Source organism: Temnothorax longispinosus, chromosome 5 (genome assembly GCF_030848805.1).
Source record: "Temnothorax longispinosus isolate EJ_2023e chromosome 5, Tlon_JGU_v1, whole genome shotgun sequence".
Lineage (NCBI taxonomy): Eukaryota > Metazoa > Arthropoda > Insecta > Hymenoptera > Formicidae > Temnothorax > Temnothorax longispinosus.
In genome coordinates this window covers 40439-66703 of record NC_092362.1, presented here as the reverse complement: position 1 = coordinate 66703, position 26265 = coordinate 40439, and the positions used below count along the sequence as shown (strand labels likewise).

General features: G+C 45.1%; 1 protein-coding gene across 2 annotated transcripts in view; it reads right to left on the bottom strand.

Moving 5' to 3' along the window:
- The window catches only part of Rdx (BTB/POZ and MATH domain-containing protein rdx), a 74566-nt gene that overhangs the window by 45545 nt on the left and 2756 nt on the right, over positions 1 to 26265 (bottom strand). The gene's annotated exons all lie outside the window — the stretch shown is intronic.

The following is a 26265-nucleotide window of genomic DNA, read 5'->3' as shown; positions in this document are numbered from 1 at the left end:
TGCAAACGATATACGTTCCTCGATAAATTCAACATTAACCTTAACGAAAATTTAATGGAAGTTCTAATTATGACATTATGCAAATTTAATTTCGATGACACGGATCTTTCTTTTTAATTAAAATTTAATTAGAGCTTTATCTGCTTGAAGCTTTACCTTTAATAGGAATTTAATTAGCGTTTTAATTCTCACGGCATTTGCGGTCTGTTACGTTACGAAGTATATGACATACAATGGGCATACGTTCAATCGACGCGTGTTTGTTTCAGTCGACTTCGAATTCGCCGAAGAATCTGTCGTTTGAAAAACGGGATTAGTGACGAGACACCCTACGTACACGTACGCACACGCACACACACACACACACGCACGTGCGCGCGCGTGAAACTTTTGTCCTAGCCGTATCACGGCTTTGTTACGTGTACGTGTCACGTTGCGTGACCGAGAAATCATTTTTCCAGCGTGATCGCCGCGCCGATCACCGGTTAGCAATTCCCTCGTCAAGGCTCGTTGTTGTCTTTTTCTCTCTTTCTCTCTCTACTTCTGCCCCTCTCTCTCTCTCTCTCTCTCTCTCTCTCTTTCTCTCGGACGGTGCACGTGCGAAGTAACGTTCGTGTAACTAGTTTTGCTCGTATCTAATATCCGCCGTGTGTGGCGTCATTGGTGGCTCTATTAACGAACGAGGAGCTAGGTCGACATGCGCGTTTTATTCGGATCTCTCTTTCTCTCTCTCTCTCTCTCTCTCTCTCTCTCTCTCTCTCTCTCTCTCTCTCTCTCTCTCTCTCTCTCTCTCTCTTTCTCAAAGCTTAAATAGTTTCAATTCTTACTAATCTTTCTCACGATGGAAGATCTTTTCCGTGGTAAATACTCTATCGTTACAAGAGAATCTGGATACTGAAATAAACTAAAAGGGACAAATAAAAATTCGATGATTGATAGGAAAAAGATATTCCGAAAAGTTGACCGATGATTAGATATTCTCGTTAAGGTCCAGGAGTAGCGAGCAGATAACCGAGGGGAGAATTATAAATCAGTTAGTATGCAGGGACGTGTCTGAGCTAAAACCGGAAGGCTAGACTCAGCTCACGCTTTCACAATTAAGTCGCGGGCTTTGTCATCGTTTACGCTCAAGATTGTCTGTTCAGCAATAAGAATTATAAAAGAAATGGGATTTATTTTTTGTAACAGGTTGTTAGGAACATATTGGTTATTTTCCGTAGTCTGATAACTTATTGGATGAGAGAACGACTGTGTGTGAGACACTAGATTTTTTTAGTAATGGTACACACGATTTTGACAATTACGATGCTTCAGGCATGTACGATATGATAACTTCCGACGCGCGTACGATAACGATTTGATTCTGCATGCGATGCGACAAATATCGTTGACGTTCGATTAATCAATCGCCATGGAATGGGGCTCTCTTCGCGGGGGTGAGGGAAAGAGGAAGAGGGTGATAGTCATTCCAGACGAAGGAAGGAGCCCCCCCGTCCGAGGTCGAGTCGGGGTTGCTGTACGTGCACGAGCATTGCGCAAGAGCATTCACCCCGCTCAATACTCAGCGACAGCACACAGAGATATAGAACTCTGAAAATGTACAGTGTACACACAAGAGAGAGAAGGGGGGGAGGAAGAGAGAAAGAAGGAGCGTGGGAAGCCGAGAGATCCCGGGAATGAGAGAGAAAGAGGGAAAGAGAATGGAGCAGGAAGAGGAAACCGGCTCTAGCGAACCACCCCAAAATGGGTTATTCCACGTTTGTATGCGTGCGTGTATGTGCGTATATGTATTTACGCACGACCAACCCCCCCTCCCCCTCGCCTTCGACAGCGCACCAGCAAACCGCTCGTATTTCCTATTTCGTGCGACGTACGATACGCGCATGTAAGTACCGGGTGTCCTGACGGTTCGACAGAAGGAGATATCGATGAATATCGTACGTCTCTTTGGAGAAATTGGTAGAAACTTTTCGGGAAAATGTTCTCTCAGCAAAACCATCTAGGCTTGATTTAGATTCGAGCGATTTACAAGACGTTGTTATTGGAAGTTTATAGAGAAAGCGAGAGAGAGAGATAGAGATAAAAATTTTCCAAATTCGAGAACGAGAGAAAAATAAGAAGGAATAGAAAGCTGATTTGACTGGATTTAGAATAGCATTTCCATATTTGAATGTCGATTGAATGGAGATAAATATTTGATTCTCATTTTTTGGTGAAAGAATTCTTAAATAGAAAACACATGGAAGAGCTTTGTATAAAATTTTCGTAAAAAAAAATCACATTTTATATTCGAAATTTGCACAGTTCTGTTCGTGGAAAGCTCGCGCGGAAATTCCGAAGGCCGAACCTTTCGTAATGTGCAATACTCAAATGTTCGCAGACATGATATAACTTTTATCGTGGCACGTGCATGAGTACTTTGATTTTATCGCAAGCTGCTATAAGTGGAGTCGGAATAATCATTGAGACACTTCCCCACTATGACGGCTTTACATATTTATTTTCGTGACAAACAGACATAAAAGGAAGGCAAATCTAAAGAAAAGTTTATTAATTTAAATAATGGGCATAGGGGGAAGCATGGTAAAATTGCCCCGGGCGAATATTTAATTGCTACTTCGAGGATATGTAGGTATTGATAAAAGACAATAACCCTAAAAAAATCAGACGTCTAACTCAACGGATTTTCGAGTAAATCAAAAAATACTTAAAAATAAAAAAAAAAAATTTTTCTCGGGAACGGCATGACGCACACGACACCGATGAGAAAAATCGTCAACGACGACAGGTCGAACGACATTCGTACGTCAGCACGTTCAGTCTTCGACTGCAGTGCAGCCATGGACGCCATGGCTTAATTCACCAAGAACTTGGTTAAACTAGCTACGGTCATTGGTTTGTGAGAATTAATTTCTGGGTGACCAATCGGAATACAGTTTCTTGGTTACCTCAACCAATTGCGTTGGTTATAAGCACCAATAGTTCCTACCAAATTTGAATTGTCAAACAAGTTAAGTTGTCATGGTTACGGCAACCAAGTCAATGGTTGTAGTTACCAATATATATGTAACCAAGAAAAACTTGGTAAATTCAACCAAGCCTTTTTTTCCGTGTAATATATATGTAATTTGTAATATAATATACAGTCTAAATATCGATTTTCCAAGACATAATAAACGGAAAATACGCGGGTATACTTCCTATATATTTTTAACGAAATATGTAAGAGGATCGACGTGCATTGCTTGTCGGAGTGATTCGCTGCACTGGTCGGCGCGTTAGTTGCGCTTGCACGTGTGTACGTAAAATCGGTGCCTAGGATCGTACAATAATCCGCAATAGTCGACCTTTTGCCGAGCGTTTCACGAGGGTATATCCACGACGGCGACGGCAGAGTGAAAATCGACTTGTAGCTGGAAGCTACGGCAGAACTTTCAAATCGCCACTCTACCCGGCCTTCACATTTTCACTAGATGATTTTCACTCGACGGCAGCCGCTGTGATTCACTTTCCTCCTCGGGTGGGCGTTCACGTCGACCGAGCGCAAAAAGGCGCAAGCCGGTCACGAATCCCGTCGAGGATATCAGACCTCGCTAACAAACGATACATGCCGTATACCCTATTAGACCAAACGAACCGCGTTTAGTTCCGCGTATCGCGGATCAAATTCGATAATTCCAGATAAGTAAAAAATTCTTTCGAAACTTTCGTGCGTCGTAGTATAATATATAAATTAAATATATTACAATATATAATGAGATATATAAATTAAATCGTAACCTCTTATATATAATACAATAAATACTAGAACATATAAATTAAATCATAATTTCAAAGAAAAAAATGAGATTACAATTGGCTACACAGCAGGATGTAGGTTGAGAATTAATTTTCTCACATTCGAGATAGAAGCGGTTATACTTCTTCCACGCACTCAATCGTGCACACAATCGGAATGGTTAGACGGAAGCGGAAATTAAAGCGAGCAAATAACACGCGCCGCTTCGGACGACTGAGGTAGCTGAGGTATCGGTTAGAAAGCACTCTCGGGTAGGGAACCGCCGTGTATTAACTCGATCTTTCCGTGGTCTCGGGTCTACACCATTCCCAATTATCGAAGCTTTCACCCTCGCGCTCACACAGGCCGCTCGCCTCTAATCGCTCTAAAATCGGTGTGCTATTATCGCACGAGGCGACGCGACACGACGCGACGTCACGATAGACCATGGGCATTATCGTTCGGGCTTCGGCGTTACGATCCATTTAGTTGATCGGCGAACGTTAAAGAGAATCCTGATCGCTATAGAAAAGGGTAAAGGAAAAAGAAACGGGAGGTCAACGAAGAAGATGAAGGAGGAGGACAAAGTGGCTGCGAGGGCATCGCGTCCGTGAGAGGAAGAGAAAGAGAAAGAGATGGACAGACCTGAATACTACCGCGTGGTACCGGATGGAGAGAGAATGCCCAGTGGGGGGCGATCGGGGGGTCGATTTGGACAGCGACGGCCCTGAGCCACTTGCTACAGTAGGTCAGCTCTCTTCACCTCGCTTCGCCTCGTTTTTCGAGCCTCCATTATACACACACGAGGAGGAGATCCTCCTCCGTCGAGCTCTTTCAACGACATGCACGATATATGGCTTTCTTCGCGCTTGCCCGCCACCCCTTGCTGTACGTGTTTTTACCTGGGGTCCAGGATCTGATTTTCTCACCGCACGTTCGCCGTGCACCGCGAGTGGATTCTGAATTCTTCTAAAGATCGCGGCCGGTATAAGCTCACAATCAGAAAAATGATTTATCTTCTTAAGACTCATTTTTCTCTCTCTTTCATAAATAAAAATTCGACATTGGATGAATTATGTGCAGGTTTTTTTTTCATGTGATCAGAGATGTTTAAACATTGGAAATACTTTATCGTATTAAAGCTTGCTTGAAATTAAACGGGGGATAAAGAGAAGCGCGTGTGATACTCGTGTGACACTCGAGGGACCCTCCGTATGCAGAACATAGTGCCCGTTTTGAGGGCACTATGTGGTTCCACATGCGTCCCATGTGTAACGCAGCGTTCTGTCACGAGGCGTGACAGACACAAAGAAAAATGCGACGCCTTTGACAACCTTTTGACAGACGCGCGCGGGCCAACTTTTATCGGCGATTCGACGACGATAGTTGTGCTACGATAACGGGAAAAGTGGGTCGATGCCGAGAGAGGAGCGCGGCGAGTCGGGGGAAGTTAAAGCGCGGCGGCTAGCATAACTCCTCGGTAAATTAGCGGCGGCGAAACGATGTCATGTCGCAATTTTGTGGAAACAATTCGCGTCAGACTTTGCTCGGCTCCCCGGGGAACGTATCACCCTAATGCGATTAAGAGAAGACGGTGAGTAATGAATGTCCGCTGGTGCCGCGGTACGTTACGTTGTTCGTCAAATAAAAGCTCGAAAACTTTACCCGATAAGCCAGAAACAAATAATTAATCATTAGAACGATGGATATCTATCGGAATGACTTCTTTTCTGATCCGTTTTCTTCCATAGAACAGAACTTCGCCGAGAAAATTTTCAACTACGGCCACTTTGGCGTGAAATACGTTCGTTCCCTATTCTTCTCTTTCCCTTTGCGGGCGGGATTTGGGCTCATAAATCACGTAGGGCACCACCGCGAGCACATTTTCTCCAGATGTCATTCAGATCGATAATCCACTCTCGAACGTCACGTCGATTCTCTCTTCCCTTAGGAGGAAGTTCATCCGTCCGCGACGGGAGAGAGAACTTATCGTTAACCTCGATCCTCTCTCGTAGCCGCGTAGTTTAATACCCACTCCCACTCGTCTATAACTGTACCACTAGGTCGACCAGGTGCCATCAACGATTGATTAGATAAATATCGATTAGGGAACTTTTGACGTTAGAGTCGTGACACAAGAAGGAGCACGAGATAAGAACGTGCGAGACATACCAGAATATAAGAACGAACTATAAACGAGGAACAAATACGATCCGATCTATAATAAGAAAGTATCCATATACAACGCGTAGTATCAATCACCGCCATCGGTTCTGCCTCGCAGGCGTCCACACACCCGGGCGTTTTGTGGTAAAGATGAGGATCGGTGGGAAAGCTCCCTCGTCCTTGTCTTTTACACCATCATCATCATCATCATCATTCGCCACTGTGTACCACCCGCGGAGACAGGAGATCCTAAATGCAGCCTAAGCGAATCGGGGATAAATACGACGTTGAAATCCCGAACTCCCGGCGGGAGTCTCCCGCCGCTCTTAATGAATGGTTCTTTCCGAAATGTTGAGGGAAGCTAGATGCACGATGTCGTTCGGATTACTCGCATAGGGATAACATGCAGCGTGGAAAAAAAAACATCTCGTTTGCGCATCGAGAAAATGAAGAAATCAACAACCAAACTTGGATGTTACATTTTTCGGAATTATTTTTACACGTTTAAATTATTTTATTTGTATTCGATACTCGGCTGCGGGATTAGCTGGATGTCAGTCGATTCGTAATCTAGGAAAATTTGTTTACGAAGGGAGAGGGGGTCACGAATCAGTTCAGTCCTTTCCCCTTCGAAGGGAAGCAACGATAAGAGATCATCGTATCGTCGTGAGGAATCTTTTATCGTGGCGCCATGCAGATTATTCGCCCCCGGATGACAGATCGAGCAGTTTAATACTGATTTAATCGACACCGACGCGACTCCTGTAATCGAGAGACGATTTATAGCAAACCAGTTTGACTACTCTTACTCGGCCTTACACGCTCTTCTCTTTAACCACCGATGCTGATGTTAACGACGCGCGTTTTCGGTGTAACGATGATACGATCGATGTAACACCGTTACAAAGCTCGGCCGAACGCTCGTTTCGCGCGAAAACGTGACCTGCCGCCGGATCAATGTAACTGACATTGTGATGTAACACCAGTGGATTCCGTTAGGTTCTCTCGGATTAAACCGTCGAAAGAATTCAATGACCAGGACATGTAAAGTGTAATCAGAAATATAGAGATAAAATAAGTAATAAATGCAAATGAGGTAGGATAGAAAGAGGCGAGAGTGAAACCTATCAAGATAAAAACAATAAATATTTTATAAGAATCTTAAGGCGACTGGCTAGAAAAACAGATGCTATAAATATATTTCTATGCAATAACCGTGATTCAAGAGAACGGCAAACGGCAGCTGCGTGAGTAGTAGGTTCCGAAATCGACAAACTCCCAAATACCGCATCGCGATACCTCGTTTCGCGGCTTTTCCACGAAAGTGGAGCGGAGCGGCGAAGGGCGAAGGCGATTACCCAGGAAACTTCTGCCGAGGAGCTCGCGATATCGACGACGAACGCGCATTAATTCTCGTCGATTGCATCGCGCTCGTTTGCGGTCTCCGAAGCGGGATTAATCCTCTGACGCAGATTGGGGATCCGAAAGAAAGAGATTACTGTGATTTTGAAACTTACGAGGCCTTTCCATATTATCCAAGCAAAAGCTTTAATCATTTAACTTTTAAACCAAGCGGTTAAAAAGAGGATTCTATATGCATATGAAAATTCTCAAAGCGGGGAAGAACGAGATGAGGTTCGTCGCCCTTATTCGTGTCGGCGGGATAGAACGACAGCGAGGGCGGAAATCCAGAGAGGTTCCCCTATCGCCGGGCGGCCGAAAGAATCGCAACGCGTCTCCGAGGGGCCGAGGGGCCCTATGCGCGCCCTTCGACAATTCTCGTTTCCACTCGTTTCATTGTCCAGGGCGGCATATGGCGTCCGCTTTGTCCAGGAGAGAAAGCTTCTCCGCTTCCCAAGCCTCGATGGAACGATAATGAAAATCGATTCCGAAGCCAGCCATGCAAACGCGAGTGCAGCACAAGTTTAAAGTTTAAACCCCGCTACGTCTTCAACCCCGAAATTTAATCTAATTTTAGTAACAGCTCTCTATTCCGGGAATCTATTTAGCAATACAATAGCATTGCGTTTCGCGTTAATTCTTAGTCCTTCGTAAAAACTCTTTTCATGATCTTTTTCATCGTTCGGTTAACAATGACTTTTTACGTTCGAAACAGTTAAAGATATTTATTATAAAATCTTGAAAAATACAAAACAAAAAAGATTTTAAAAAACTATTAAAAAAGTGATTTATTGACGTGCTAAGAATGCCAGAGATATGTTTCTAAAGTGAGATTTAAATGACTAGACTCTAAACATGGTTAGACATTCGACGAACGTTACGGGCATTCAAAAATACAACTCCAATGTCTTTCCTTCCAGTTTTAAGCGGACAAAAGCGACCCAAGGGAGCCAGGTATCAGGCACTTCCCGAATGTTTTTTTTATTAAGGCCAGAAAAGTCGTCCGACGAAATGAGTTTTCTACGTCGAACCATTCTCAAGAGTCCGATTTCACGCGCAGGGAGGGGGAAAAACGTACGATTTAGAAGTTTCACGGAGGAGAGAAGTTCTCGAGAGCGAGCGAGTGGGTAGCTCGCGCGAGCGAACAGACTTTTGCGCGCGCGCAGGCTTTCCAACGCGATATTTCTGGTGATAACTATGCCAGGGACTGCCGGGTAAAGTAGCCACTATAATACGGCTCGGTTCGGAGTAAAAGTACATGGAGTAACCTCGTAAGCGGGTTCACCGTGTCGCTTTCACTCCCCGTGTGCCATGCCGCAACATTATCCGCCGCTCGAGGACCAAGCGCGCCCAGCGTGCGCAATCCATGCTCCCGTAGATCGTAGGCGAGGTGATCCAGCTATGCGCGAGATCTATTAAGAAAAAATTATCCATGGAACCGAATGTGGATTTTGGACGCGCTAAAAGAAAAGGGCGCAAAACTGGAATCGGATTTAAAGGGTCTGTAGCGCGATTCTGTAACTCGTTATGCAGTATCGTTATCGTTATATTGTCGTTGCGCAGCATTTTTTACCATGTATTATACCTGCGTAACGACAACATAACGATAACGATACTGCATAACGAGTTACAGAATCGCGCTACTGGAGTCGGCCGACGTGTCGCTCGTCGCATATCGGAATACTAAAAAGTTTAAAGCGCGACAAACGCAAATGTTGCGCTGAGTTTTGCCCAAATTACTTTCGAGTTTGTCCAAAAGGTTAACGAATGTAAATCGCGGAATGTGTTTTAAATCCGCAGCCTTCGCAAAGCGAAACGAACAAAGGTGATAATAAACGACGTGCTGTAACGTTATGCAAGATGGCACGTTCGAGGACTGAACTTTGGCTACCAAGTTCTTTCGATAGTCCTCTTTTTTTTACTCGTACAGAATGAGCACGCTTCTGTTGAGAAATCAGATAAACATAAAAAAAAATATACTAACTTGTGATACTGTGATACAAAGTTCAGTCGTAGGAAAAAAAAGCACCTGCACCCTATGCGAGCGAAAAACCGGTACTTTCAATCTGTAATCGTTATCGCGAGTGTCCACGATAAATCGGTGACTAATGAAACGAACACTCACCGATTCTCCCCGGAGTGCGCGAGTGACGTTACGCGTTACGCGTTGCTACAATCTCGGATTAAACGTAATCCATCACAGATAATTCAACATAATGTTACATTCGAAAGACGGATATTAATGGTATATTTATTGAAATATAATCAATCTTAGGCAGAGGCGCGTCAACAAAAGCGGGTCTTCTCTCCGCTACGAGGAGGGGATCTCGTCTCTAATAATTTTCTCACACAGGAATAATTACGCACGTGCACGAGTGGCCTATTTAATTCAATGAAGCGAGCCATTGACGGACCTATTCAACCACGCGACAACGGCGAGGTCACGTTAACACAACAGAGACCGTGGCCGCACACAAACGCACGCCCGAAGAGCAAAGTGCCCTCCCACGCGAGGTGGACATATTGGAAACCACGAGCTGGAGTCAGCAGCGATTGATGCCTGGCCGACTTCTATGCTAAACCGACCGAGCGTTCGCTGCAGTCATAAATCCTAGTAATAGGAGCCCCGAAGTTGACGTAACTTCGTCTTTATGTTAATCCATAAACTCAGACAAGTCCTTGATTTCGTCTCGAAATCTTCCTGATTATTTAAGTTATCAAATGACCTCAATTATTATAATACTCTTTTTATAGCTAGACTTAAGGATTGACTGTCAAATGTCACGATGACGCACAATTACGTCTTGACGTTGCGTACCCACAAGTCGGATACACGCGTTTCGGTTCGTTCCATGTTATAACTTCCCGACGCGAGAGAGAAGGCGTATGTTTGTAATCTAGGCTAACCGCGCCGGTTATGTCGTAAGTGGGAGCGTAACCCCGTCGTGTCCCCGTGAAGCGCCCTGGTACCATCGCCGTCATCTCGGGTGTCGTACCGCGCGCGGCCACGAGCACGAGAACACGCGAGTATTCACGCGCGTGCGTGCGTGCGCGAGCACACCAACGTCGAGGCACAGAATCCGCAAAACAGATTCGCGAAACACGCCCGTCGCGTCTGCGTGGGCATACAGGGTGTAAAAAGATGTTTCGACGACGTTTCTTGTCCGATCTGGTCTTTGAGTGGCGAGAATTTGTTTCGAGGCTGTTGCGCGTCTCGCAAATTTCGAAATTGAGCCTTAAATTAAATATCCGTCGAAAGAGAAAAGGGAAAAATGATACTTCGTTATCCAAAGCCGGACCCAGATCAAGCGAGCGCGAATGAATTAATTAAGTTGGAGTCTTAAATAAACTTCTGATTCAATTTGCGAATTCTCGTACTTTTTATCGGTCGCTCCGTATATATCATCGAGGCGAGTTCGCGAGATCTCTTGGAGACCTCGTCGTGCAACCTACCTACCTACATAAACACGATGCTCCGCTTTGCTTTCCGTTCTCCTTACGAGCACCGTATCGCACCTTCACGAAGAGAGGAGGTGATGGAGGAGGAAAAGGAGGAAGAAACCAAGAAACGCAGACTCTTAAAAAAGCTTCATAACACAATTTCTTTACAACGCGATGGCCGTTTTCTACGCGTATCAACGTGGTCGTAGGTCAAGGCTGATATATCGAATCGCTCAAACTCTCATTTATTTAACGTCGTTATCGCGGACGGATCTTTTCTCCGAAGCAGAGCGCGAAATGAAACGAAAGCTACGAGCAAGAAACAAATATCTCTCACTTAACTCTTTAAGATATTTTATTCGACAGTGACGACAGTCAACATTTAATGTTACCCACGCTAAATATTATTTATTCATTTAAGTATTCTATTCTCTACTTAAAACGTAAACATATGTTCCATAAGGAGAGAGAGAGAGAGAGAGAGAGAGAGAGAGAGAGAGAGAGAGAGAGAGAGAGAGAGAGGTGCACGTATATATGGCCTACATTTTTATATTAATATGGAGCATTTTACGGCGCCACGTACACTCGTCCCGAGTATCCGACGCCACGATCGCACACTCGCGAGAGAAACGGTACGCTCCAGAAGATCTCGCGTTACTTTCGCGTGTTTATGCGGGTCTCGAGTGGATGCTCTTAAGAGCGAAGCCTAAGTGTCCGCGAGAAGCGAACGTGTCAACCGTATGCGGCCACGCGCATAAACAAATTATCCACCTCACGCTCATCACCGCCGGGCGATCTCGTGATTTATGAATCAATATTTTACGTTAATGCGGCAAGTATACCCTACGCGTGACCAGTTAGCGGCGTAATGGAACGTCATCATTAATCGCCCGACGACAATATTGACCCGCCGAGTCGCGCGCATAATGATAATTATTGTGATTAATGCGATTTTCGTCCCATTCGTGCCCCCGGATTTTCTCCCCGCGATTAATGGACTGGGTCGACAGTCTATTTCCTTCTCTCTTCCCGCCCACCTCTTCCTCCTTCTTCCCCCCTGCCCCTCCGTTTCCTCCTCCTTCGCCTTGCTGCACCTCCTGCTTCCCTTCTTGCAGAGAGGAGAATGCAACCACGCGGAAACCACGCGCCTTTCGTTATGCGCGCGTTCGATCGGTCGGCCGTGCATGTGTGGGCGCAATTTCAATGCGCCCGTATATACGGCCGCACACAATGCACTCGTAACGAAGTCGTTTGGCCGCTCGTTATCTCCGAAAACTTTTCTGCTAGCGCGAAAAGAGCCTTAGGAACGAGCGCCGTTTACACGCCGTTGATCATAGGCGGCTCTTAACTGTAGCGTATTTATACGCTTCGGTTTCTTGTAATTTATGTTTTTGAGTAGTAACATAATTATGCAACGCGTGAGTGATTTATCTCTAATGATATTCTGATATATAATTTCTCGAAATAATTTCTATATCTCCCTGCGTTTATGGCTCCAATGTAAATATATTTTACGCGCGCTCCGAATTGCAAGTAGAACGTACTTGCGACTTGGAGCCGCGATAAGTGGACCGAGACGAAGTCCCGTCTCGTCACAACGAGCCTTTTGTGTTGCACACGCGCGCTGGCTACCATCGCGAGAGTTCTTAAAGTTAATCGCTCGCGGTCGCAAGGATACCGACTTCTCGGACTCCTCGGGAACCAAGAAGGCACGACGACCATCATGCGATAATTTCCGATCGTTTTAAGTTTCTCAAACATATATCTAAAGATGTTTTATTATTTTAAAAGGAAAAGTGTATTAAAAGTAGGCTATTAGCAGTCAATTAAACAGCATGAGACACACTGCTAAATATTAAAGAAAAAAATTTAAATCAATACTTTAAGTTAAATAACATTTTGTTATTTTTAACCACCCATGTATGTCAACATTTATTATTTTAACTTCAATGATTTAGTTAAATTAACATTGTTTTAGTTAAATTAACGCCTTATTGAGTAAAAGCAGTGACGATCTATAAGAATGGTTAAAAAAGGCTTAAATTGAATATAATTTGACACTATAAATTTAACAGTGCAGAGACAGTTTTCCTAAGGTTTTCTTCAAGTATTTGTACATTATGTAAATAAGATGTAAGAGAGCTTGTATTAAAACGAAGTTATCGCCTCGGTTATCGCTGTCCTTTAATGGAAGATTACAGTTGCTGTAACGCTTATTAATGGCCCCTCGACTTCGACTTCGACTTCAGCCGGCGATGCTCGGTTACTATTACGTTAACAACTAGTTTCGTAATGAAGCACCGAGGTTAAGCGAGATATCTCTGGGAAAGCGACTGGCGTATAGAACTTTCGGCTGTATATTTGTAAATGTACGCTCCAGGGCCAAGCTGAAAAAATAAATTCACGTCTCCGGTCCGGCCGAGGCGGGCATATCGTTTGGACGGTCTCATTTCGCCATGCGTCCCTCCCCCCCCCCCCAAATTAACGCTTTCCATACAAAGGACGGATGTGACCTCCCGCGTTATTTAAACTCAAATAAATCATCCAAAGCTAAGATCGCGCCGGAGCAAAGGACGACGACGGCTAATCCCGCGCGGCTTGTAACACATACGGCGGCTGAGAAATATCAAAAGTTTCGAAAGAGCGAAAGGACCCGAAGCTGTCGGGCGAAGTGGTGAAATCCGAGTGTACTTACGCGAAGGTGACCCAAAAGTGAAACCGTTTGTACGTCCTGCCCATCGCGAGGTGAAGAAAAAAAAATGTATTCTTACACGTTAGAGGCACGTTTATTAACGTCACTCGCAATTCTATCCGTCCTCGACACGCGAATTTCTTTGAATATAGCGATGATCGTTATCCGTAATCGCTCGCGGATTGACACGACCGATTCAAACTCTGATCTCTCGATGTAATCGAGGATTCGAACAGAAATGAATCAGCAGGCCGGCCTCTGTGGCTCTCTCGGTGGTCGGCGTTTGCGACCTCCCGCGATTTCCCGCATCTCGGAATCGACCGGCGCGGCGGCGATCGAGTTTCGCGCACTCGTATGTGTATACGATATTGGAAGCCGGCGTTGAGTCGAGCAAACATTCTAATTTCGCCTAGTTCGCTCGCTCGGCTGGTTAGTTACGGTCGCCTACTTGCGTTGGAACGGCAATGGCGATTAACCCAAACCATGTCGGCGATATAGGATTACACCCGTTGGCACATTGACTTTCTAAGCGCGCTCGTCCGAATCCGATCTAACGCCGTTTCACATTGCGGAGGAGATAGATTGTGCCAATAGGTCGCGTTGCAGCCTCGAAAAACGCTGATATGCAGATCGTATATATAGGAGGCCGACCGTAGACGCGAATATAATATATACGAAATCGCGAAATCGCCGAGTAATATCTCGGGAACCTCCTCCGACCGAATCTCAAGCAGATTTTTAGCAGATCTATCGAGGCCGTGTTGTCATCCGGAGTTGTAAGGTGAATAGACAATGGAGCCTTGCTCTCGAAAATTCAAGTCGATTGAGCTTCAAGTCCTGTTACAAGTGTTTGAAAATTACAAAGCAGCGACTTACTTCTCTTTAACGAAACGACGCGGACGTTTCGCGCGGTGTAATGATGTAACGAGGTTACAGGACAGGAAGTCGCTTATCTTTCGACAGGGGAAACCGACAAAAAACGGACGCTCTCGATACGGCTTCATAATGGAAGTAACCGTCGTCGAAAAGACCCGTCGTTGAATACCTCTCGCTAGAAATAAGATACCGTATCGCCGTTTGTTCACACACAGCGGGTTTCTAAAGAGACAGTTACCGACGACGCCGGGCGTTAATCGCGAGTCCTTGACATATCGAAGTAGGAACCCGTATCAGAATGCACGCCTCCTCGAATATCGGAAAGCTCCGCTCATCTCTCCGCGTTCGCCGAGGCAGACAAGCAATTCTTCCTTCGCCTGATTTTTCCACCGCGCTTGCTATTCATGAAAATATTCGCAAGACGTGCCAATGAAAATCGTCGGACTCGCGTGTTAAAAAGCCCCGGTTTTCATGCCTTTAGCGAATAAATAAAGTGTTTCTCATGCATATCACATCAGAATCACCGTATATGTTTGTATCTTTATGATCTTATGCATCACTGTCTTTCTTATATGAGAGAAGAGAGAAAGAAATAGTATAGATAATGAAAAATAGAATTAGCTGCATGGTTAATTACAGAATTGATTAAGTATTTTAAAATTTCCCTAAAGCTTTTTAATGTAATGAAAAGGAGAGAGAAAAGACACACGGAAAAATGATTAACAGCATTAGTTAACAACAGTCTAATTAAAAATAATCTTGTTACTCCAATAACAATATTAATTATACAAATAACATTTTATTAAAACAAGAGTATAACGTAGTTATTTCATTAATACTGTTACTGAATCAAGATTAGACTACTTTCAATTAGACTGCTGTTAACTAATGCTATATTAATATAATATCATTTTTATTCCGTGTATATAAAATGTGTACAGACCTTGCGTATTACAGAAGAATAAGTGTCACATTTATAAAGTAATGTATAGGTTTTAATTCATCCAAAATTTCGAAATACTCGATCAATTTCACGAAACGTTACCATATGTTACTGTAAATTAAAACTCCGCGCCCACCATACATTAAGTGACTCAGATTTAGCGATCGAGACGGTTGAGGGTTACGCGTTAGGACTTCCGGGACTTTCGTGAAGGGAGAAAGTGAAGAAGATTATACCCATGTGCTGGACGAGACAAAGCGAGGAGGAGGAGAAGGAGGAGTAGGAGGAGCAGGAGGCGCCCGAACAAAGAAAGACCGAACGAAGACGCGGAGGTCGATTCGGTTTGATGGTGGTGGCGCGTGATACCGGGCAGGGTGGAGAACACGAGACGCGTGTATGACGTGTGGATGAACAGTCTGTAGAAGGTGTGGAAGAGAGCGAGAGGGAAACAGCAAGCAGCAAGAAAATGAGCAAGCAAGCAAGCAAGCAAGCAGGCAAGCAGGCAGACAGGCGCGTGCCACTTAGCTCAGCATGAAACGCGGTCACAGCCTCGGCACGTCCGACTCGGCGGTTTGTACTCGGCTTCCACCGAAACCGCAGTCCGTCGCGCTTCGAAGATCTTTTTTCGGCGCTCACAAAACAAGAGCGTCTTCCTCCTGCGTCCGAAGACGATGCTGCGTCTCCTTCTCGAGCGAGCGAGCGAGCGAGCGAGCGAAACGACTAGAACGATTTGTATCTGACGAAACTTGGATAAATATATCCAATCTGGAGGGAAAATGTACGGCGTGACTTTTTTGTTATACGAAAACAGCAGGAAGTATCGTGGGTACAGGTATTGATATAAAAAACGTAAACTATATACGTCGCCAAGCCAGAAAACTCCACTATTCAAGAAGAAAGAAATATTATTGTATTGTATAGAGAAAAAATAGCTTTCTAAGGTAAGATTCCAAGCCACTGTCCTTTCGTTCGTCCACATACGCGCTCTGCGTATATAAGGTACACGTATATTCCTCTACCTCTGAATTATGAAGCAACGTCGATCGTTTGAAATTAATCATAGTTCCGCGCGAGAAATTATAGACGTTAAAATTCAAATGATTAAGTGTGGAATATTAAATAGCTCAATGGGAATACATTTATCGATGGTTCGACATCGAAAAGGGAGATGTGCCGATCGCTGCGGTGGAAGTCACGGGCGAACGAGAGGTCTTTTACGCTGTTTTACGGGTCGGCCGCGGCGAGACGGCGGCTTGCCCCCGAAACCCTCATACCTCGATGCGCCGCCAGAGATATCTCCTTTTCCGCGGTTTTCTCTAATTGAACTAGTTTTCGAACTCACGGCTGGCTTTTCGAGACGCACACTCGCGACGACGGGATAAACCTCCCGGAGTGATCGGTCCTCTCCCTGTAGCTCCGCTATTTTCTCTAATTACGATCGAGAGCGGTCTTTTAAGAAGCGGATCACACGCCGCAAGTGTCACAACGCGAGCGTCGGTCCTGGCTCATCGTATCTATCCCTTTACGTAATTTTATTAGTACTTGGAGAAGAATCAGCGAGTCCTGTCCCCGTTTCCTCCGGCAATCTCTCATCCGAATGTGAAGTGTGTCCTTGCGAATCAGCGCGGCGTGATTTTTCGCGACGCGACGTCGAAGCGGCGAAAGTGTTCGCCGAAGTGAAAGCAGGGGCCAAAGCGTCGTGGCTCTAAGTAGAATACGGCGAAACAGGAACGCCGCGCGACCACGACGCGGACGGTACGGGAATCGGCAAGAGCCTCGATAGGGGAGAGAGAGAGAGAGAAAGAGAGAGAGAACATTGCGATTCCTCGCGAGCGTGCGGACTTACGTCGACGTAACGCGTCCGCATAACGTCTCTAACGCTGGGAATTACTTTCTCGCGGTTGATTCGACGCCCGCGGTGTCGTAACTAAGAATATAGAAATAACAATCTTGACGCTTGATATAGCGTGGATATTGAAGTGTAATCGATACTCGGAAAACATTGGTTATCTCATCCTGCTTCCAACCAAAATATACCTTTCTTTCTTTAATTAAATAATCTTTAATGCAACACATTGATTTTTATTTGAACAATATACTCTAATCTCATTTCCATTTTAGTTCGTTTCCTGTATAAATATTTCGTGTTGGAATCTTACAAATCTCCACGAGACTAATATTAATTTCAGAACAGTAACGGTATCGATATTACCAACATGTGTCTCTTCAACATCAAGAACGAAGCAGAAAAGTATATTCTTTGGATATCGACGCCGTTGATAGATTGATACTTAATCCCGATGTAGCAACCCTTGCCTCGACCCACGCTCGATCGCGAAGGGGAATCGCCCACCCCCCCCCCCTCACGCTCGGCTCTTCATGTATCTTCTCGAAGACGAGACGGCGATGTCCTACATTCGGGACGCAGAGGCTCCCATCGTGTAGCCTGCCCCTCTTTTCCACCGGTTTCTGGCCACGGTTATATTTAGTCGATATTTCATCCGTTTCGCGCTGAAGCCGGTCAAAGCTGTGATCATCGCGCCAATTCGAAGCGCTAGCGAACGAGGAATCTCGCGAACGCGCCCATATCCCCGATCTCGGCCGATTAATTCCACGCTCTCGTGCATGACGCTAAAGAGGATTCGAACGTAACGCGAGCGGGAGATGGCGGCAATAATGGAGAGAAAAACTGACCGTTTGCGGCACCGATTGCCGAATTTTGAAAACCGCGACACATTTCTAGGACTCTTCTAGCGACACGTTTCTTTCATCTTTGTTATAACAAACCGCATATGTTGCAGCGAATCTATCGCAGACTTGTATGACGCGATTCACGTTTCGGTAGTTCGGTACTACGCTTTTAGCGATACCCTTAGCGATACCGTTAGGCGCTAAATATTACAGTACTTAGGACCGCTTTGTCTAAGACGTCGTTCGAGAACTGTGACCCGCTTTCGCGGCCTGAATAAAGAAAAATTGAGACTTTATCTGACGAGAAGGATCGACGGACTCCGTGACTCGGGACGCGAATACACATGCCCCGTATACGTGAGCCCGCGGTTCGACACGGTTGGATTTATGCAACCATGTTAAGGATCACGCATGATGGAAGTGCCAGTTCGTCGCACTTCCATCGTGAGGAAGGAAACATCGTCACCGTTATCGGCTAAAGTGGTACTTACGTTACTTAAATGCATTATTAGTTTAAGTGTGTATTACCTAGTACATTAAGTGCATTAAATACGCATTACCCGGAGTACACATAGGACTCCGCGAAGCGCGTCGTAAATTGGTAACCATATTCTACTACCAGCAATTAATTTCTATCGTCGTCGCGTGCGTTCTCACTTCATTAAAAAGTTATTAATTTTGTTTTTATTTGTTGGATTAAAATACAATAAGAAAAATATATTATATTAGCCGGTAAAGCTGCGACTCACGCCGCAGCCGTAAATCCGGGGCGATTTCGTAATCTTGGTTAGCAGAGCGGTGGCTCGCGATGACTGTCCGCCTCGTATGATCTCCCAGTTACGCGGAATCTGTGCCGCGCGTATTAGATACGTAAACCGACGCGAATCAATCGGCCCTCCAAAAATCACAGATAGAAGATAATGTGTCAGCGTTTATTATCGGGGGAAAGGAAGGAAAGAGGGGTAGAGGGGGGAGGGGGCGAAGTAGGTAGGCGCGAGGTAGGCAGGGTTAAAGTAGGTAAATAGCCTGCCGGTGACCCGTCACCTGCGTTCTCGTTCTATAGAGAGCAATGTCTCACTTAGTGGGAGGAAAAACGACGGAAGATAGCGCCCCACTACGAGCGGATGGACGAACGGACGTTCCCTCGCCGTCGCCGTCGACGTCGCCACCGCCGATCGGCCCGTTCCCGTTCCCGTTCCGGCAGGAACGAGATCCCCGATCGAGCGTCCGTTGTCTATTATCGCGACGATGATCTAGCGAGGAAGGGAATCGCCGACGCGACAATCTATGCGCATAGATTGACCTCGTCGTCGGTTCTTCTCCCGCGCGGCGAGTGGCACATTTCGCTCGACCGATACGGCTGTAGCCGTTGTGACTTAGAAGTGTAACGCGGCCATGTATTTCAGCGGGATTATGTGTAATCAACGATTGCGATATGACTGTCAGTAGTCGCATTTAATTAACATGGAAAAATTAATAATCTCGGGGAAAATTGGATTCTAAAAATCTAAATCGATCGTATTTTCTACTTCGTCACAGAGGTTCAATTTTCAGACACATTTTTTTCTCCCACTGGGAAAAAGAACAACCTCGCATTCATTAGGAATATATTTATGATAAGCGGAGGGAAGATTGGCAGTTGGTCAAGGACAGGTTGTAATTAAACGCGGTTACGTCGCCTGTTCGTAAAAGGTCGTGTCGCAATTTTACAAAAGACATAAAGTAGATTGGAATTTCTTAGATATATCGCGAGAAGAATAATCGTAGATCGTAGAAGAACCAACCGGCGATCTTTCTTAACCGGCTTCTGCCGGCGATAAAAGCGTTTTATCTTACTACTGCGGAGACGCACGATGTTTTACACTCGCGACCGTCGTAAAATCGGCGTAAAACTGCACGCACACGCGTGTAAGCGCACAAGTATATTCCGCGAGCATGAGCGAAATCTCGTTGGCCGGTGCAACAGCTCGAGGGTCGGTCGAATCGTCAGGATCGTCATGCAGGGCGGACGTCTAGGTCGCTCGATACCACTCACACTATGGAGATCGCGGGCGTGTTATTATAGGCAGGTAGGTTAACAGATTAACAGTTTCTATATCTCGAGGGCAGTTTAACAACGGAACCAGGCCAGCGGAGCGCCGATCCGACGCGCCATGTCGTACTCGCGGCCGAAAAATTAGCCGCGTGTTCCAACGCGCCTACGATGAGAACCGTTCCTCGAAACGGTTACGCATATCAATCCCGTCCCGCGGAATTCCGGCGCGAAAATACTTAATTCGCAATATTCGCACCTCGGACGATCCCGCCTCGCGATAGCGGTTTGCGTCGACACGAGTGATTTATTGCAGGTTGCAGGCTAAACTTACGGCGAAATTGAAATGTAAACCTCGTCGACTTAAATCCTTGAGAATTTTCCTAAAAAGTCTAATTTTTCCGTGCTACCTAAAACGTCGGTTTTATCGGCAACGAACCTTGTTCCCATTATGCAAATATGTTTACAGATATGAATGTATAAATAATTACGTTATTGGCAATGATAAAAAGAATCGCGGCGTGACAAAAAGAAGAATTGACGACGTAAGATGACACTATCCCAATGAGATCATAATGGCCGCTTCTCTCGACCTTGGATTTTATAAACGAAATTTGCCGAGGGAAGAAGAGCGCGCGTTTCATTAATAAACGCGATCTGCTATCTTTAAGGAGAGAACGGGATGATAACATTGACGGCGTTCGTGAAATTTATGATGTTTAATGGACGAGTAACACTCGGAAGCTACGGGATATGCCACCGGACTTGAATGCGAAGCGTCGCATTATTCAAATTGGCGCGCAGTTAGCGAAGATGTTCTCGCGCGTGGATTGACGGACGGATGATCCTCCTGCGAGACGCGAGCGAGATTGACATCTCGGTGTCGCGAACTGAAATTCCTGGACTGGCGGAATAAAAGGCGCGTGGCTTAGGTCAGGGACGGAGCCGCGGCCGCGGCGTGGCGGATCGATCGAAACGATCGGCCGGTGCCAGCCGCGTGCGCGCGAACGAGGCCTTCCTCTCGTCTCGTACAGCACGTGTCCGTGTGTCGTTGTTTACGGCGGGATACAAAAGTTAATGACGACGACTCGTCCGAAACCGAAACGGGTCCGCGAATAATTCCGGCAGGTCATGAAAATTATGAAACTATAATTCCGAATGCCGACGCGAGCGGGTTATTTCCGGATAACGTGATTTTCACGCGAAACCACGTTCGGCGAAGGGGATCACGTTGGCTGCGATCGTGCTTCGTTCCAGGAAGGAATGCTATCGCGGCACGTGTACGCGCGATACGTGCGCGTTTCTGCAATGTATGTCATAATCTCCGTCTGTGGAGAACATTCCTTGGGCAATTTATACTGCGTCAGATGCTGAACTTATTAAAACCCGCGTATATCAATTTCCACACACGTATCCCTCGTGTCTCTATCGAGGTGGACTCAGCAGTAATTTGTGACCATATTTGCCAACATTCTCGTAAACAGCCGAGTGAGTCGGTAAGCAATTGCGATATGTATAAAGCCATTTAACTTACTTAAATTAAATTCGATTCATTCGACTAACATTCAAGCAGTAAATTAATCGATATCTCTTGCCGATAGATGAAGACAAGAATTTAAAATCAACCCGTTTCCGATCGCTCGCGGCATAGCTTACGCTCGGCTGAGACTCGCGCGCGAGAGCGTAGTCGCTGATAAATAGCGGGGGCGTTATCTCTCGCCAACGGTTTACCGGGAACGAAAGGCGAAACTGAAAGGAGATGATAAAGTGTATCCAGGCAATCCCCGTATCCAGGTAACGTGAGCGATCGATAGAACGGCGTGTGGGTGCGTTTGTGTGTAACGAGGAAGCGCATTCCCGTGGACGGACGGTGTAGTGCAAGTGGAGTAGGTTACGTAGATAAGTCGTTATATATACATACATACATACATACATGCATACGTTCGCGTACGTAATTCGCCCGGCGAGTGGTCATGTGGGGCCCGGCCGGCCTCCCGATGCATCCTTCCTACGGATTAGCGGACACGCGCCATGGACGCGGAATATCTGAGCCATCGCGAAGTGCTGAGATAGCTATCTGAATCGATACGTAATCTAGGTGGACGAGTAATAAACAGCCTTTTAACGATGGTCTACTTTGATCGGGGCCCTGCGCGTGTATTAAGGACGAGTCGGCCAGAAATCATTTTCAAACTTCATCAAGAATCTATCAGATGAGAGTTTCTTAATGAATCGCTATTTATTAGAAGCCTTGGGACACTATCGCCTCAAGCGCAAGACATATTACGTACTCAGCACTCAAACAATGTTTTGAAATGAGATAAGTTGCAATTAAGTGACATGCATAAAGAGAAAATGAGTAAATTAATGTTTGTTGTGTGCATGTACGTGTGCTCATTATTAAACAAAATTGTGTTAAAAGAATCCAGAGAGAGAGAATGAGAATGTAGAATTGTTTTTGTTTTATATCATGCAATATCACATCGATATAATTACTTTAATTAGACATAATTAATATATCACTTTATATAACATTGATATAATTATTTTAACTTGTAATATAATATGGTTACTTCATACACTGTTAAATATTAAAGGATGAAATTTAAACCAATACTTCGAGCTAAATAACATTTTGTTATTTTTAACTAGCATGTGTATCAAAATTTATTAACCCAAAACAAATATTTTAACTCCATTGGTTTAGTTAAATTAACATTTAAACAGTTAAATTAACGACATTGAGTAGGAGCAGTGGCGAATGGTTAAAAATGACTTAAATTGAGTATAATTTGACACTGCGAATTTAACATAGATATCATATTTATTGCTGTTTTGAGACAAATCCGCTCTTAGTGCATTCGGGCGAAACAAAGCGATACTGTTAGATGTTCTTTGCAGCTATTAGAACACTGATTGCATAGCGGCAAGCGTTTTGATCTCCGAAGAAATAGATCGCGCGATAAGGATGCGCGATAAGACGTGCGTGCGAATCACCAATTGTATCTCACTGCTGCAGAACCGCAACAATCTGGTTCTTTATGAATAAATTTGTTCCCATTACGAAACGGAAATTGACATGATAACATTTTTAAGATTTCATTAAAAAAATATAACAGACCGATGTACATTTAAATTCGTGTTCGCTTTTCAAAGAGTCAAAGAGCATCAGAGAGTTATCTGAACCTTAACTATCAAGCTTGCCAGTTACATAATTTTTGTGTAACTTATCGAGTTTTATTTTGCATGAAAAAGTTTTGTCAGCAAAATTCCTGCATTTATCAGTCGCTTTTAAAACCCGTCCATTTAACTCTTAATCAGTATAGCATATATGTGCGCGTGCATACGTGAGCGTATACGATTATAATGATCCAATCGTCTTGAAATGAATACGCCAAATAGGCAAAGAGAAGTGTCGAGTAAACCAAAGTTACAAGTGTAAAATTCCTCATTTAGCAATCAATCCGGCAAGGTAAAAACCAATTATTCATGTTAACTTAAAGACCATATACAATTATCGAGTGTACTAATTTGTCGGCTGCGACGTGATAAGAATGTAATGGGGTCATAATGATCGCGCGCGACTAATTGCGCTGCGCGATCTCGACCGAAGCCCCTGATTAAGAGGGTAAACGAGACAAAGAGCGTGCTGGCGTACATTGTCGAAATCCGCCGGGGAATCCTAGACGGATCTCCGAGGGGAAGAGGCCAGCTGCGGCGGGCGCAAGTCGACCGAAACGAGGCTTCGGATATCAAACTGGCCCCAGCGCCTGTTGATATTAGCATTTATTTATATCTCCTGACCTCAAATATGTGTAACGTGCCGGCCCCTCTCCGACAACGGCACGACGGCGCGGCGGTACGGGCACGCCTCCGTTTTCGAGGTTACGCTGCTCCGCTGCGCGCGCGAGAGAGTCCGCGTCGTTTCCCCCCTACTCCCACCGGCGCGGCGCGCGGCGTCGTCGGAGCTCCCGGCTCCGTCAAATCCCCGTCGGTGGTGTAACACACAGCGTCTTCTTTGTGACATCACTCGCTGGACGAGGGCGTCCGACAAGCGTTTTACTGTCACCCGTGACGCGCGGACGAGTGAGGCGTCAGGGATCGTATTTCGCCGCCGAGTCCTATAAATTTTAGAGAGCGTCGCGAATCTTGATCCTGGATCATCTTCGTCGAGATCGTTCTTTCGTCACCGTGTTAAATACGCGACTATAATATTCGCGAGGTTACAGAAAAGATTCCTAAACACGTCGCTCCTCTTACTGAACAAGACCTCTTCCGCGTCTTTTATTATTTCCGAATTTTTTAATTTGAATATCTCGAGAAAGATTTGTACACGTTCCAAACTTGAAACCTTCATGCGTATCTTTTTATTATTTAATGATGGCAGCGAGCACAAATTGTTTCATTATATTCTAGGACAGTTAGTGATGATGCACATGTCTTCTCGGGTATAAAGATATTACACGATGAATTTAAATTATCTCGTACGAGACTTAAAAAGGGATCTGGGTTAAAGACTTAACGGGTTAAAAAACAGAGTTGAAGAAGAATACAACAGCATGATTGTTTATCGTGTTATGTAAGGAGATCCAGTAGAAAGACATAACATCGAAGCATTTTTTAGGATTTTATGTTAGAAAATCGTGTTCGGGACGAAATTTCGGCCTCCAAAATCATTTAAAAGTCTATCGACGATAAATCCGCGAAGCAAAAATACTGTTTCGCCATCGCGGCGGACGAATGGTATAAAAAAAAAAAGAGTAGACGCGTGTTCGAGCGCGCGATCGATTTGCGATGACCTCGCTGTCGCGAAAGTGGGGACGACGATGCAATTTTTGATCCAAATATTTATAGCGCTCGACCGAAAGCATCGCTACACGTGCGCGAGTGAACGCGAAAACTCGTAAGTTTCTAGTCATTCTCGATCGAGCGATATACCCGTGAAATACGGCGAAGCATTTTAGCGATATAGAATTAACTGGACGCGTGACACACGCACCTATCGCAGGGGCCGTAAAATTAAACGATTTTACGACGTATTTTTGAGGTGATTAATTTTAGCCTGTTAATAATCCTACAAAATTGCATGTGCGAAGGCATAAAACCTTCGCCGCGAGTACGAAACCGCGCGTTTAACAAATGGATAAATTCCTGCGTGACAGCCGTCCCTCCGTACGTTAATTTTTATATTAAATATTCGCGTAAAAGATATATGAAATTGAAACCATTTGTTAAATTTGATTTATCACACGTTTTAATCGACTTTTGGCTCGGAAAGCTGCCTCGTGTTTACTTTGCCGCGATTGATCGCTCCGCACTTTCGGAGCCAAGGCTGTAGAAATTAAGTTATCAAGTGGAAAAAGATAAAGCGACGATAATGTTACTCCGCGCGCGACGCAAGAAAATCTTACCGTGTGAGCCTCCGGTGAGCTCAGTGGGCACGCGTAAAAACAGCTTACGACGAGCGAGAGATCGTAAAATATAATCAACGCGAAAAGGGTTAAATGGCCAAGACAGATGAAAGAGGTGGAGGACTCCGGCATGTCGCGCGTCTCGCATAATGGCCTGACTAATGCGCGAAGCTAAATGTGCGTGGGGGATCCTTCGTAATGTGGACATCCTTGGCATAAGCATAGAAAGCTAGAAAGCCTCGGCACCGTCTATGATAACCCAAATACGAGTAGCCGCGCTCGATTATCTGGCTTTGTTTAAGGAGAAATCTTCCTTTTTGTGCGTTTTTCAATCGCGCGAAATAAATCGCGTCGCCGTGAAACGCCCCACATACTGAAAATTTCAACGTGACGTTTCTCACGTTTAAATTTCCTCCACCGAGAGACATTCTCTTTTTAGCGCCGCATTATGAATGCCTCGAGCAAATCTCTTTTGAATCAAATCGACGTTAACGATCGATCGAACTTGGCTCTCGTTCGGTTAAAAATAGACTTGTGCGGTCTACCGAAGCGAAGGGATAAGTGCAATGGGAATCGCGCGGTTTGTGGTTTCGCAAAAATTTTTTTCCCACTCGTAAATTATTCTGCGCGAATTATCGAGCGTTACGCGACAGAAGTTTTGGCAATCACGACACGATGGTCTCGCGAAACTTACCAAAAGTTTTTTGGTGACCGATAAAACGGTATGTCACGGATCAGGCCGACGTTAGAAAGTCGGTTGGACCTTTTTTCAGACCGCGACGCGACGACCGACGACGGAGATGAGGACGACGAGAGAGTCCGCGCTCACTTTCC